The following is a 16,624-nucleotide window of genomic DNA, read 5'->3' as shown; positions in this document are numbered from 1 at the left end:
CAACAAGACATAACAATCATAAATATATATGCACCAAACAAAGGTGCAGCTATGTTCATCAAACAAACTCTTCTCAAGTTCAAGAGTCTAATAGACCACCATACAATAATCATGGGAGACTTCAACACACCTCTCTTACCACTGGACAGATCTTCCAAACAAAAGTTGAATAAGGAAACAATAGAACTCAATAACATAAGTATTAACCTAGACTTAATTGACATATATAGAAAAATACCACCCAACATCAAGCAGTTACACTTTTTCTCAGTAGCACATAGATCCTCCTCAAAAATAGATCATATATTATGTCACAGGGCAACTCTTAGACAATATAAAGGAGTAGAGATAGTATCATGCATCTTATATGATCATAATGGAATGACATTGAAAATCAACAATAAAAGAAGTAAGAAAAAATCATGTATCATTTGGAGAATGAACAATAGGTCACTAAAGGATCAGTGGGTTATAGAAGACATCACTGAGGAAATTAAAAAATTCTTAGAGATAAATGAAAACACTGACACAACATATCGGAATCTATGGGACACATTGAAAGCAGTTCTAAGAGGAAAATTTATTGCTTGGAGTTCATTCCATAAAAAAAGAAAAAATCAACAAATAAATGATCTAATAATTCATCACAAAATCCTAGAAAAAGAAGAGCAAAACAACAGCAAAAGAAGTAGAAGGCAAGAAATAATTAAAATCAGATCAGAAATTAATGAAATCGAAACTAAAATACAATTGAAAAAACTGACAAAACAAAAAGTTGGTTTTTTGAAAAAATAAATAAAATCGACAGACCCTTAGCAATGCTAATGAAGAGAAGAAGAGAGAGAACTCAAATTACTAGTATTCGGGATGAAAAAGGCAATATCACAACAGACACTTCAGAAATACAGAAGTTAATCAGAAATTATTTTGAATCCTTATACTCCAATAAAATAGAAGATAGTGAAGGCATCTATAAATTTCTTAAGTCATATGATCTGCCCAGATTGAGTCAGGAGGATAATGACAACCTTAACAGACCAATATCAATTGAGGAAATAGAAGAAACCATCAAGAGACTACCAACTAAGAAAAGCCCAGGACCGGATGGGTATACAACAGAGTTTTACAAAACCTTTAAAGAGGAAATAATACCAATACTTTTCAAGCTATTTCAGGAAATAGAAAAAGAGGGAGAACTTCCAAATTCATTCTACGAGGAAAACATCACCCTGGTTAATAAACCTGACAAAGACACTTCAAAGAAAGAAAACTACAGACCAATATCTCTAATGAACCTAGATGGAAAAATCCTCAATAAAATTCTGGGGAATCGGATACAAAAACATAACAAAAAAACTGTGCACCATGATTCGGTAGGATTTATACCTGAGATGCAAGGTTGGTTCAATATACGGAAATCAATAAATGTTATTCACCACATCAATAGGCTTAAAAATAAGAACCATATGATCATCTCGATAGATGTGGAAAAAGCATTCGACAAAGTATAGCATCTCTTTATGTTCAAAACTCTAGAAAAACTAGGCATAACAGAAACATACCTCAATATTGTAAAAGCAATCTATGCTAAGCCTCAGGCTAGCATCATTCTGAATGGAGAAAAAATGAAGGCATTCCCTCTAAAATCTGGAACAAGACAGGGATGCCCTCTCTCACCACTTCTTTTCAACATAGTTCTCGAATCACTGGCCAGAGCAATTAGACGAAAAAAATTAATGGCATAAAAATAGGAAAAGAAGAACTCAAAATATCACTATTTGCAGATGATATGATTCTATAACTAGCAGACCCAAAAAGGTCTACAAAGAAACTGTTAGAGCTAATAAATGAATTCAGCATAGTGGCAGGATATAAAATCAACAAACATAAATCAAAGACATTCCTGAATATCAGTGACAAATCCTCTGGAATGGAAATGAGGACAACCACTCCATTCACAATATTCTCAAAAAAATAAAATAAAATACTTTGGAATCAACCTAACAAAAGAGGTGAAACACTTATACAATGAAAACTACAGAACCCTAAAGAAATAAATAGAAGAAGATCTTAGAAGATGGAAAAATATACCCTGTTCATGGACAGGTAGAACTAACATTATCAAAATGGCGATATTACCAAAAGTTCACTGTAGGTTAAATGCAATGCCACTAAAAATCCCAACGGCATTTCTTGTAGAAATAGAGAAAGCAATCATAAATTCATATGGAAAAATAAAAGACCCAGAATAGCAAAAACAATGTTAAGCAGGAAGTGTGAATCAGGCCGTATAGCTATACCAGACTTCAAACTATATTACAGAGCAAGAGTAACAAAAATAACATGGTAGTGGTACCAAAACGGGCGGGTGGACCAATGGTACAGAATAGAGGACACAGAAACCAATCCACAAAATTACAACTATCTTATATTTGATAAATGGGCTAAAAGCATGCAATGGAGGAAGGATAGCATCTTCAACAAATGGTGCTGGGAAAACTGGAAATCCATATGCAACAAAATGAAACTAAATTCCTTTCTCTCGCCATGCACAAAAGTTAACTGAAAGTGGATCAAGGAACTTGATATCAAATCAGAGACATGGAGTCTGATAGAAGAAAAAGTTGGCTATGATCTACATACTGTGGGGTCGGGCTCCAAATTCTTCAATAGGACACCCATAGCACAAGATTTAATAACTAGAATCAACAAATGGGACTTACTCAAACTACAAAGTTTTTTCTCAGCAAAAGAAACAATAAGAGAGTTTAATAGGGATCCTACATCCTGGGAACAAATCTTTACTCCTCACACTTCAGACAGAGCCCTAATATCCAGAATATACAAAGAACTAAAAAAATTAGACAATAAGAGAACAAATAACCCAATCAACAAATGGGCCAAGAACCTGAACAGAAATTTCTCAGATGAGGACATACAATCAATAAACAAGTACATGAAAAAATGCTCACCATCTCTAGCAGTCAGAGAAATGCAAATCAAAACCACCCTAAGATACCATCTCACTCCAGTAAGATTGGCAGCAATTAGGAAGTCAAACAACAACGAGTGCTGGCGAGGATGTGGGGAAAAGAGTTCACTTGTACATTGCTGGTGGGACTGCAAATTGGAGCGGCCAATTTGGAAAGCAGTATGGAGATTTCTTGGAAAGCTCAGAATGGAAGCACCATTTAACCCAGCTATTCCCCTACTCGGTCTATTCCCTAAAGACCTAAAAAGAGCACACTATAGGGTCACTGCTACATCCATGTTCATAGCAGCACAATTCACAATAGCAAGACCGTGGAACTAACCTAGATGCCCTTCAATAGACGAATGAATAAAAAAAAATGTGGCATTTATACACAATGGAGTATTTCTCTGCATTAAAAAATGACAAAATCATAGAATTTGCAGGGAAATGGATGGCATTAGAGCAGATTATGCTAAGTGAAGCTAGCCAATCCCTCAAAAACAAATGCCAAATGTCTTCTTTGATATAAGGAGAGTAACTAAGAACAGAGTAAGGACGAAGAGCATGAGAAGAAGATTAACATTAAACAGGGATGAGAGGTGGGAGGGAAAGGGAGAGAGAAGGGAAATTGCCTGTAAATGGAAGGAGACCCTCAGGAAAATACAAAATTACATACAAGAGGAAGTGAGGGGAAAGGGAAACAATATAAGGGGAAAAAGTGAATTAGAGTAGAGGGGGTAGAGAGAGAAGAGGGGAGGGGAGGGGGGAGGGGGATAGTAGAGGATAGGAACGGCAGCAGAATACAACAGACACTTGTATGGCAATATGTAAATAAATAGATGTGCAACTGATGTGATTCTGCAATCTGTATACGGGGTAAAAATGGGAGTTCATATCACACTTGAATCAAAGTGTGAAATATGATATATCAAGAGCTATGTAATGTTTTGAACAACCAACAATAAAAATTAATTAAAAAAATAAAGTTGGAACTAGTTATATTATTTATTCACTGTATGGTCTATTCATGCATTATCTCTATATTCATAGAAACAGGGCACACCTATTTGTACCACCAATACTAATTTATACATCATCAAAATATTGATCCCAGAAACGGTGGAAGAAATACTCATGTCACCTGATCTACATATACATTTTATCACAGTAATATTCTGGACACAAAAAGCAAATGTCACACTTTTGATTGTACCAATGAAAAGGTCGTTCGAGCGTCGGAGGAAGAGACCACCAAGAGACTGTCTCATGCAACAGCAAAGGGTTTATTGGGGATCCAGCATGCTGGGGCTCAGAGCTCACTTGAATAGAACAGAGAGCCCTGAGAACAGCTTAAGCAGAGCTTATATACTTTCCTTGGAGAGGGCAGGGAAGGAAGTTTATTGATGGGTCAGGGCGAGTGGGCAGTTTGTGTACAACCGGGTGAGGGAGTACATTCTGCATTTTGACAGTTGGGGACATCACATTCTGGGAACAACATTAGCAAACAGTTCTCAAGATTTCAACAGTGTTTTGTTAAGCATACAGAAAAACAGGAAGTGACAAATACCTTTTTTATTAACCTTTCATTCCCCACTTCTTCTGGTTACTTTGGACGGTGTAACATTTTATTTCTGATAGTGGCGTACATTGTTGTCTGATTGCCAAAAAATTAACTTGTCCAATTTGAGCTTGGAGAAATGAAACTACATGGTGGAGCAACCAAGGTCCTACAGTTAGCAATAAATGAGTATTATTAATGGACCTGCCAGGGCTGATAAAAGCGTAGTTAACCAGGGGGACTATGTTAACGAAGACACAAACCACCCTTTTGGGGCCTCTCTTTCTCGTTGATGCTCTTCAAAGCATCTTCTAAATTTACTCATAAATTCTTTTACATCCAGTATGGTCGGCATAAAAACAACATTCTTCCCTCAATGAAGCATAAAGGCCCCCTTTCTCATGAAAAGGAGTTCCAACCCTCACCTGTTCTGTAAAACAACTTCAGAGAGAGAGAGGTTAAAGAATCCTGTAAAGCTGTGATGGAGGTTTTTAATATCTTTAAGCTTTGGTATACTGCTGCATCTAATTGGGTCATTTGTTGTTTCCCATGGACTAGGGCATTGGTTCTTGTGCCCACCCCTGCAGCAACTCCAATTCCTAAAAGGATGGCTAAGGTGAGCCAATGCCCAAGGAAAACAGGCAACACGAAATCAGGAAGTTTACCGACATTGAACTTTTTTATAGGGACTCTCTTTCTGAAAGTCCTAAAGTCAGCCATGGTGAAGACTTCTGGAGAAGGTCAGTTAAGACTTTTCTGTGGGCCTGGTACAGAGTGGGAAGACGGGGAAGGCGGGGGGTGAGAGCAGCTCCGCGGATCTGAGTATGAGGAAAGAGAGATGTGAAAGAATAATAGGAAACGGGTTTGGGATTTTCCTAGCAAAAAAAATTCAACAGTAGAACAGATAGAGCAGAGAGGAAGACGAGAGTGAGTATTCCAAAAAGCCTGTGAGGGACTTTAAATTCTTATTAACCTGTTTTCAGTGATGACAAAGCAACTTTAAAGGTCATTTTCATTACATCTTGGATAGGGGTCTGAGGGTTCTCCTCAGCTGGTTTGAGCTTTGGGTTAGCTGGTAAGAGGACCTGGTGGGACCCGTTGCGGTCACTGACATGAAAAGAGAGGATTGAGTGGGTAGAGGTGTGCCTGAGTACCTGCTACCTCAGCACGGGGGCAATGGTCTGAGAACTGGCGGAGGTTTTGGTTTTTGATCTAGTAATTGGAGGGGAGAAATCAGGTTGCTGAGGTGGGAGTGACAGCAGAGAGTCTGGAGCAGAAGGCTGAGGGTGAGCATCTATTGGAGAAGCATAGTTCAGGATGTGAGTGAAAGAGGGAAAAGGCCTCCACATAGGGGAATCTCCATTCACCCTTTTGAGCAATTGTAGAAGTTAAAAAGTTCACTCAGAATTTGAGGATCTAGAGACCCCTCTGGGGGCCATCGGTTTTCGTTCTCTAATTGGTAATATGGCCAATGCTGTGTACAGAATTTGATGAGCATTTTGGGTTTCACCAGGCACCCCCTGTATGCTCACATCCCCATGACTTACAGAAGAAGTCGGATTTTCCCCAACACAGCCATGGCTGTTTGTGGCTTTGATAGTGGGCCGGGCAGGCATAGTAATCTAGGCTAGCCAACCTGCATCTGGCTCCTGAGTCTCTTCATCTATAAGGTTTGTTTCCATTATCTATGGTACAGAAGGTATTTAATGGAATTTTAGTGGGATCCTCTTTATCAGGGATATCCCAGTAGGAAAGATGTATAGCCAATTGACAAATATCTGGGTGGAGAGATGGCCACCAAGTCCCTTAGAGGGCTGTATGCAAGATAGACCATACTTCTTGTCTAGTAGGATATGTGATCAGCCATCGCTGCTGAACAGGCTGATGAGGGTTAGGACTACTGGTGGAAAAGGGGAGAATCTATAGCCATATCCACATGGCGAATACACAATTGGAAAGGGTTACCAGTCTTTTCCAGTTTCCAGCCAGATTCTGGACAGGGCGCAGGCTTGAGATTTGAGGCATGGATCCAGGAAGTGATTCCGTCTACTTTTACTGCTCTAGGTGTTATAAGTAGCACCTGGTATGATTCTTTCCAGCGGGATTCCAGGGATGACACCTGATGTCGTCTTAGGGAGATGAAGTCTCTTACTTGATATGGATGTGTAGTCCCCTCGTCCCCAGGTTGGTAGGCAGTGGCCAGCTGTTTCAACAGGTATCAGTGAGTTCTTTCACAAACTTTTTAGTTTGTCAAGCAAGGGGATGTGGAAGGGATCGTTAGGTCTTAGAATTTGGGATAGGTCCCTTACTGGAGGAGGGGCACCATAGAGAATTTCATAGGGGGTGAGGTTACAGAAAGAAACAGAGGGAGTATTTCTTGCATGAAACAGTGCATAAGGCAGGAGCATAGATCAACCTTTTATGCCGGTCTGTAAGCCTAATTTCATTAAGGTCTCTTTAATTGTTCTATTTATTTTTTACATGTCCTGAGCTCTGGGGTCTATATGCAAAATGTAACTTCCAATTAATCCCCAGGGTCCTAACTAACCCCTGACTTACCTTGGCCATTAACGCCGGTCCATTATCAGACCCTATTACATTAGGCAGGCCGTATCTTGGAAAAATATCTTTCAGGATATTTTTGACCACCATTTGCACCGTTGTTTCTTTTTTTTTTTTTTTTTTTTTTATTTTGTGGGAAAGGCTTCAATTTATCCTGAAAATGTATCTACAAAGACTAGGAGATATTTAAGTCCTTACCTGGCTGTCTTAATTTCAGTAAAGTCCACTTCCCAGAATTGTGCTGGTCTGATTCCTCGTAGGTGCTTTCCTGCAGGAAGCTTGGAAGGGTAACCATTAACCTATTTACAGACCCAACAGGCTATTGTCATCCGTTCAGATATTTCCTTTCACTGTGATAGGTTAGTCAAAAACTCTGTTCTTGATCCTTCAAAAAAAAGTATTGACTGTAGGCCTATTTGATCACTCCTTTGAACCAAGGTGAGTGAGTTGATGTACATTTTTAACGTAGTGTAGGGCTTTCTGTAATTGCAGGCTGGGCTCAGAGAAGTTGAGGAATTCAGTGTCAGTTTCCTTAGATGTTATCAAAAGCTTGCTGGTGCTCATGGGTCCATTGGAATTGGGCATCCGCATTTAACAGCGGGTATGAAGGAGCAGCTAAGAACACAAACCCAGGTTTCCTTTACCTGCAAAAGCCAGCAGTCCCATGAAACTCTCTGTGTTGTCTTCTGTTAGATGGGGGTGGTATCTGCGCAATGGTTTGTTTTCTGGGATCAGTGAGCCATCATTTACCACCCCTAAGAGAATACCCCAGGAAGATTACCTCTCGCTTTCAAATTTGGGCTTTTTTGGCAAAAGCTCTATTCCCAAATGAGCAAGCTCGGATAATAGTGCTTGGGTTGCAGACTCACAGTTTTCCTTGGTGTTGGCTGCCATTAGCAGGACATCCACATATTGAAGCAGGGTGACTTTGGGGTGTGTAATTCTGAAGTTGTTGTGATCCCTGTGGAGGGCTTCATCAAAGAGAATGGGGGAATTTTTGAACCCCTGTGGGAGTCTAGTCCAAGTTAGTTGACCAGACGTTCCGGTTTATGGGTCTACCCACTCAAAAGCAAACAGCCACTGACTATCTTTATGCATGGGCAAGCAAAAGTAAGCATATTTAAGTCCAGAACAGTATACCATTTTCACTCAGCAACAACAAAGGGTTTATTGGGGTTCCAGAATGCTGGGGCTCAGAGCTCACTTAATAGAAAAGAGAGCCCTGTAAACAGCTTAATCAGATCTTCTATACATTCCTTGGAGAGGGCAGTGAGTGAAATTTATTGATGGGTCAGAGCAAGTGGGCAGTTTGCATGCAACCTGGTGAGGTAGTACAATCCTCACTTTGGCATTTGGTGACAGCACATGCTGGGAACAAAATTAGCAAACAGTTCTCCAGATTTCAATAGTGTTTTGTTAAGCATACAGAAAAACAGGAAGTGACAAGTACCTATTTTATTAACCTTTCACCAAAGCGAAATGGAAAGTGAGCATGGATTACTAAAACAACCATGTCCAGGTTGCCTAATGCTCTCAAATGTCAATCTTATTAGTGACTACATATTTGTTTCTTGCAAAGATTATATATTCAACCTCAACCACGTTGAAAATGTCTAAACCTATCAGTCACATTATACTTTGCCTGCTTTCCTAATGTCTCTATTGATATCTGTATTCTCACATATTTTCCCTAGTTCATCATTGTGACTGACTCTTCACATGTGCTGATCTTTATGTTCACTCTCTACCCGAAATCCTATAGCTAAAGAACTTTTCGTCCAAATCCTATACTCACGCTTTTTTCTAAACCTACCGACTATCTTCCTAATCCTACCGACTATCCTTTTTGATGGGATGTTCTCTTCTATATTCAATCATCCAAGGTAAAGGTCCTATGCCATTGTATATTGATTTATCTCGGACATCTCTGCAGAATGTAATTCATCACTAAGTATCCCAAACAGGGGCCTAATGCCCCTCTGGGCTTCAAATCTTACCTAGATTTCTGTTTTTATACTTATATTGAAAGTTTAATAAAATAGTGGCTGCCAAGGAAGTGACCTCATTCAGTTCCTGAAGGAATTGACCTTCCTCACTTCTTTGGTGATGGAACTCTCTGAACTTGGGCTCCAGGAAGCCAGGCACACAGAGCCAGTCCCAATCCCAGTCCCAGTGGGCTCACTGGTTTGGACTTACCAAGGAGAGAGTCTGTTTTTCTTGGTACCTACTGATGTGAGGATGGCCAAATGCTAGGAGAGCTCTGAAGACGGGCCTTCCCTGAGAAAGCATGTAGTTGTCAGCACAGGCTCCTGACAAGTTCACAGATTTGGACAAGAAGACCAGATCTGAGACAGGATAGGCTATTTTGGGGGAACACAGCATGGCCCACCAGTCAGAAGACACTCTGGATAGTCACAGACTTACTTGGGGTAAGGAGGTGCCTTTTGAGTGTGGGTGTGAGTTTGTGGTTTTGTCTCATGTTCTGAGAATAAGTAGGAAAGGTGGTTTGTTTGTTTTGGAGTGGACTGTTTCTAGAAAGTCCTTTGACAAGATGAGTGTTTCTGTGTCTGTGTATCCCACTGTGTCCTCGGTTGTAGACATTAGAAAAGAGAATGCATCGATGGATGTGTCCTTTCTAGTAGAAAGTTTCCCAGCATTCATCCTGCCCATTTTGGAAGGACTGCAGGTTGCCTTATCGATGGGCAACACCTACTATCTTCCTAAGTTCTTGTTTTCTTCCTGAATTCTGGCCACTCTCCAGAATAGGCTCATGTTTTTGTGTTCAATATATGTACCACCTCCAAGGTGTGTGACATGGCCATGTTCTGGATAGCTGAAGAAAATATCGAGTACCTCAGAAAACTAAGATATCAGTATAATCAGGAAAGTCTCAGTGGAGAAACCCTGCCTTGGGCCTATTGCTTACCTATTGTTCTGTTGCCCTGAATGTCAGCAAGGTCTTTGCCTCAGGACACCCCTTGTGAAGCCTGAAAAAAACAGTTTTCAAATGGAAATAAATGGGCATCACCTATGACTCTTTGCTAAATTGCTTTGGAAATGGATGTGTCTGAATCAGCCTCTTGGCCATGTGTGGGGCTGTGGCTTAGATTCTCAGCACCTGATGAATCTAAAGAAAGATCCCATGTGTGCATCCACAACCAAAATGGCCAAAATAGCCTTCCCCTGTAAGGTTCCTGATTTCCGTCAAGTGAGAATATAGATCCTTTGGGTCAAATGACTTTTTCAAAGCCCTGCAGAGGCTAGCCCAGAGATGCTTGGGTTTCTTCATGACTCCAGTTTACATAAAAAATCTAATCCCCACAGTCGTTAGGCCTCAAATTGGAGAAGCAGAGCAGTATTAACTGTAGGCCTATTTGATCACTCCTGGTTCACAGTAGTGGTGTTCAGGCCAACATAACTTTAGGCAAATGAGGGGCAATGGAGCTTATTTTGGACACTGTCTTGGGCTGCGTACGTCATGGTATCCTCCGGCCACAGGTGATGATGAGTGTCTCTATGGAAGAAAATGAGGGCCATGTGGAAGTGTTTTGGTTTTAATTGTAGTCATTTGTGTGGTGGTTGGAAGAGATGACTTGGTCCACCTTCTCTTGAACTCTGGTGTGATTACCCTTAGAGAATGAGTTCTGGAACTGACCTCAGAGAAGTATTGCCATGAATTGTGTTGGGATTTTTAGGGGGCCACACATGAGAGCCACCCTTTGATAGTGAGCTCTATTTGCAGTGTGGATTTCCACAGAGCACTGGGAATCTAGGCCAGGATATCACATGATTATATTCTGAAAGCATTGGCAGCCATATTTGAGAGGCAAAACACACATGGACCTCACATTGTAGACCTCAATGATCCTGGCTTCATGTGACCTTTTGGCCACTCTTGGGGAAGCCTTGCCTGTGAGAGTTCTCCAGAGTTTTCATTGAAATGAGCTTCCTCACAATTTAATGTTTCCTGAATGAATTGAAACCCTCAGTGCCTCCAACTTCATCCTCGAAAAATGGCAAGATAAATTCCATGAAATCTTTGAAATTCCCATGACCAGGTGGCACTGGAGAACCTTTGGATGTTCTGTTGCTGATCATGAGTATACAGACAGTGCCTTGATTGACTGGGATTCATGAAAATTGTGTAGAACAGAGATGCCAGTAAGTTGGAGCCTGGTGAGTAGTGGGCCTAGAAGAGTGGGGTGCAGGTGTGTGATAAAACATCTGTGGTGGGGTCATGTGGATTTGCCATTGGCTTCCAAATGGCTTGTGACTGATATGGTGTAGCCAACAGACCCTTATGTAAAGGCATCTTGTTATATGGAGAGGTTTAAAGGCAATTTTAAGAATCAGGTTGCTATGGTTAAGGGGACAAACTCTGTGCGATAGAAGATTTGTTGGTGCATTCTCTTGTAGATCCTGACCCACCACACCTGAAGGAACTCACTCTAGCACTTTGTCCCATTTGATCTCCTTGTATTTCATGAAGCAAATATCAAACTCCCAGTGCCACAGCAAGAAACACCACAAAAAGTGGAGAATGACCAAATGTCTTCACAGTCCACACAGGGAGTCACTTAGCCCCTCATGGCCACGGTTTACCTACAAAGAGAGAATTCAGCACTGCTGCCTCATGTTCATTGGAAAATCAGAAACCATGTCCTCCAGGTCACATAGATGCAGACCCAACTTTGATGGTCTCACTACAAAGGAAGCTAAATCTCCTGTAAACAACATATATTTCAAGGGCCCAAACTCAGAGGCAGTTTCTCAAGAAGTTTAGGGCAGCAGAGCACCATGTTTGTGGAGTGTTAACCCTGTCCCTTACTTTTGGAAACTCCTCTACCACCTCCACGGTTGTGAACTCCTTAGCATGTTCCATTCCAGATATGTATTCACATATTTTCTAACTCTTCTCCTCTAATTGTGTCTTACTTGGGGTGAAGGTAATGCCAAGGCATTGTTCTGGATGATAATGGAAAGATTTTTGTGTAGCACATATTTGCATACACATTGGATTCATTTTCTGCTGAGATCCACGCATAAGTCTCTATGGCTCGTGGCATTTTGCCAACAGTATTGATTGACAGGCGAGGCATTACTATCCGCCTCTACCACTACTTTTGAGTTACCACACTGTTTTGGAGTTCTCAAAGGGATTTCTGGGGATTTCCCGTGAGTTCCCATTGGTTGGGGAAGTGCAGGAGGAGGGATTGCCGGGAGTGGTATTTCCTACTGGGGTTTTCCTGGACAAGCCCTTGGCATTGAGAGAATTCCCTAGGAGCGTGAGTGAGGTTTTTTCTTTGCAGTTCAAAAATAAAGTTTGTTCCTGCTTCAGTGGCTGGTGATTTGTGCCCAGCCAGACTGCAGCAATTGGTGGCCCGTGTGGGGAACATCTGAAGCTTCGGGGTAAGTGAAACTTCTTGCCCCTAAGAGAAGGCGAGAGAATGGGTGACCATTTTAATAAACAATGTGTTCTTGTTTTGATTTGTTTTGTGTTTGTTTCAATCTGCCTATCCCTAGAATTTTCTCAGGCAGACTGGGAAAAATGGTTGGCTCAAGGTTTGAAGTTGTTCGCCACTGAGGAAGAGATAGAAATAGACCACAAATGCACATGTCAAGAAAATAGGAAAATTGATACGATTTTTGTTCCGTTTTTGTTTCATTTTGTTTCGGTTTTGTTTTGTGTTATCTTATTGGGTTGCGTTATCTTTATAACAGATTAGAAATTAGTAAAAAACAAACTGAAAGAGTGTTAAGTAAATTGTTAGAAGTTCAGATGATGGAGAAAGACATTTTAGATCAAGCAAAAGAGACGGTCTCTCAAGCTAGTCAGACAGAGGAAGAAAATTTAAAGGAAGAAAGCTTAGAGGTGAAACAGCTATTAGGGAAAAAGCTACAACAGGAGGCTGCCACTAACACCGTTCTATCACTAGAGGGCGTAATTCAACCAACAGCTTCACCTATGGATATAGCTGAGTGGCCCTCAACCCCCGTAGTTGATAGATGGGATCCTGAGACAGGACCTCAAAGATTAGCATGCCCTGTACTTGAGCAGGCAGGAGGGCACCGAATTCACCGTGCTTTAGATTTCAAAACAGTGAAGCAGTTCAAGGAGGCTATAACACCCTACGGTCCTCAAGCACCCTTCACTGTAAGCATGGTCAAATCCATTACCAATTTGGACATGACACCAGCAGATTGGGCTAGTATGTGTAAATCTGTGCTAAATGGAGGACAATATTTGTTATGGAAGGTTGCCCATGAGGAATTTTGCAGGATGACAGCTAGGCAAAGTGCAGCAGCCGGTTACCCTCAAAGAAATCTAGATATGTTGTTAGGAGAAAGACCTTATGAGGGTCAATGGCAACAAATTGAATATGATCCTGGCGTATACGCACAAATTGCTGTAGATGCGGTTAGGGCATGAAAAACTTTACAGGGGCATGGAGATTTACAAGGTCACTTATCTAAGGTAATACAAGGAACTAATGAAACTTACACTGAATTTGTAGATAGACTATTCAAGCAGCTTCCAGAATTTTGGGAAATACAGAACAAGCAATGCCATTTATAAAACACCTGGCTTATGACAAAGCAAATCATTGCTGCAGAGAGGTAATTAGACCATGGAGACATGAAGATTTAAACACATATGTTAAATTACGTAGAGACATTAATGAACAAAGACAAGTCTTGGCAGCAGTAGAACAGGCTTTATATGCCAGGCCAAAAAAAAATGCTACAATTGTGAACAAACAGGACATTTTAAAAGGAGTTGCCCCATAAGAGGAGGATTTAACAAAGCTAGTTATCAAAGGAATAGAATACCGGGTATTTGCCCACGATACCGTAGAGGGAGACATTGGGCAAATGAATGCCATTCTCAAACCACCATAGAGGGTACTCCGTTATCAAAAAATGGACAAGGACCAGGAATTTACCCACGATATCATGAAGAAAGGCATCGGGCTCCATTGCCAAAAAACAGACAGGGGGGCCCAATTCTCAGTGGCCCACGAACACAAATGTACTGGGCACTGGAGGGACTCAGAAACACCATGGAGGAACCCAGCAACACCATCAGGGTAGTGCCCAGGACACATTATCCATCAGATCTCTCATCAGACAGACCAGAGGGAGCACAGGGTTGGAGATCTGTGCCTCCGCCAGAGCAGTACTAACTCCAGAGATGGGAGTTCAAATCATTTCCACAGAGGTGAAATGCCTCTTCCCAAAGGAACAGTAGGCTTATTATTGGGATGCAGCTCTTCTACTCTAAAAGGACTTATGATAAGTCCTGGGGTAATTGATCCCAATTATGAAGGTGAAATAAAAATTATAGCCAGTTCTCCAAACGGTATATCCGTAATTTCACCAGGAGATAGAATTGCACAGCTATTAATAATACCCAACCTACATGATAAATTTTCCAGTAGTAGTATAGAAAGAGGTTTCTGGGGAATAGACTCCACAGGTGTAGATTGGGCTATGCTGTCTTTGATGTCAGATTCTCGCCCAATGATAAAATTAAATATTCAAGGACATGAATTTAATGGGCTACTGGATACAGGTGCAGACCTTAGCATCATATCTCATCAAGAATGGCCAAAGCATTGGCCGTTACAAGAAGCCCCTCAAACGCTTTGAGGCCTAGGAGTGGCAATTAATCCCCATAGAAGTGCAATGGTATTATATTGGAAGGATCCTGAAGGATGTAAAGGAACTATACAGCCGTATGTATTGGATCATCTTCCTATAAATTTATCGGGACAAGATTCCTTGATCAATTAGTTTTGACATTAACAAATAACATCAATCCAAATGTGCCCACTATTAGGGCTAGACAAGGTTTCAGGAAAGAAAAAAGATTAGGAGAACAAGGTATAGCAGCAACAATTCAAATAGATCAAGGAATAAATAGACATGGACTGAGTTTTCAGAAGGGGTCACTGAGACAATAAAAATTACTTGGAAATCAGATAGACCAGTATGGGTTCCTCAGTGGCCCCTGACTAAAGAAAAGATACAAGCAGCCCATGACCTAGTCAAAAAACAATTAGTGGAGGGACATATAAAACTTTCTGCATCTCCCTATAATACTCCCATTTTTGTTATTAAAAAGAAATCTGGTAAATGGAGATTATTGCAAGATTTAAGGGCCATTAGGGATTTCCGGGGATTCCCCCAGAGTTCCCACTGGTTGGGGAAGTGCAGGAGGAGGGATTGCCGAGAAAAATATTTTCGACCTGGGGTTTACCTGGACAAGCCGCTTGGCATCGAGAGAATTCCCAAGGAGAGTGTGTGAGGTATTTTCTTGCAGTTCAAAAATAAAGATTGTTCCTGCTTCAGTGTTTCGTAATTTGTGCCCAGCCAGACTGAGGCAATTTTCCTATTTTTCAATCAAAATACTGAAACCATGACACTAACACATACCCTACTAGACTCTGACTACTAATCCTAATATGATGGAGAAAAATAACCCAAAGAGAATAGAAATAAAAGTAGTTCAGTGGAGGCATGGTGTATATTTGGACTTGCCTTTTGCATGACAAAGGGTAGGTGTTATAAATCTACTCAATTTTTGGTTTAATTAGTTCTCTGGGTGTTTTTAAAGTTAACAAATATGTGAAATCCAGTCTCCCTTTCTCTATAGCATATTGAGAACATGCATATTTATATGCACATATAGAATTCTACTTGGTATCACAGGTAAATTTTTGAGTGTTGTCTGACTTGGCAGATACAAATTGTGATAAGAGATCACTCCTCCTAACTGCTGTTGGAACTGAGAATTCAACCTATGGGTGAGCTTCCTAGTAGAACAACATTATACATAAATCCGTGATCAGTAAAATAAATATTTTTGCATCTGTGGATGATATATATTTCAGGATGAATTAGGATTAGCATAAGTATTGCTACATTTTAATGTCTGTTTGTGTGTTTTGTGTATGTGTGTGTGAGTGTGTGTGTGTATATATATATATATATATATATATATATACACGCTCCAGATTTTTCTAAATATGGAATATATGTGTCTTAGATACACTCCCTAAATTCATTCATGTTCATGTATTTCGATTTATAATGAATTTTTCACAAGAATATTCTAAGAAATATTCATGCACCTAAAATACATATTTGTTTCCTAGTACTGACATGTAAGTTCAGTGAAAGGTGCCTACAAATCCTAATATTTCTATAGTAACTGACTCAGTTTAACATCAATGCAAGTAGACTCCTATGGGACATGATGTGTATTTTGACATTCGTTTTTATTCAACACTGGTACATTACTATTTCTTCAGTTAATGCACATCATTGGATATATATTTCATCCACTAGTTCACAAATTTGTAGGCATTTGTTTCACTTTCAACCACTTCCTGCTTCAGAACACATGTATTCCTCCATTTTCTTGACTGGTATTTTCGTGAGACTTCTTTCCAAAAACATTATTTTCAATTCCATAATCAATTTTGAAGCAAAACTCACACACCCTTCATGATAAACCATAACCCTAA

The sequence above is a fragment of the Callospermophilus lateralis genome, chromosome 12, assembly GCF_048772815.1.
Source record: "Callospermophilus lateralis isolate mCalLat2 chromosome 12, mCalLat2.hap1, whole genome shotgun sequence".
In the NCBI taxonomy this organism is placed as follows: Eukaryota; Metazoa; Chordata; class Mammalia; order Rodentia; family Sciuridae; genus Callospermophilus; species Callospermophilus lateralis.
Note: the sequence above shows the minus strand (reverse complement) of the source record.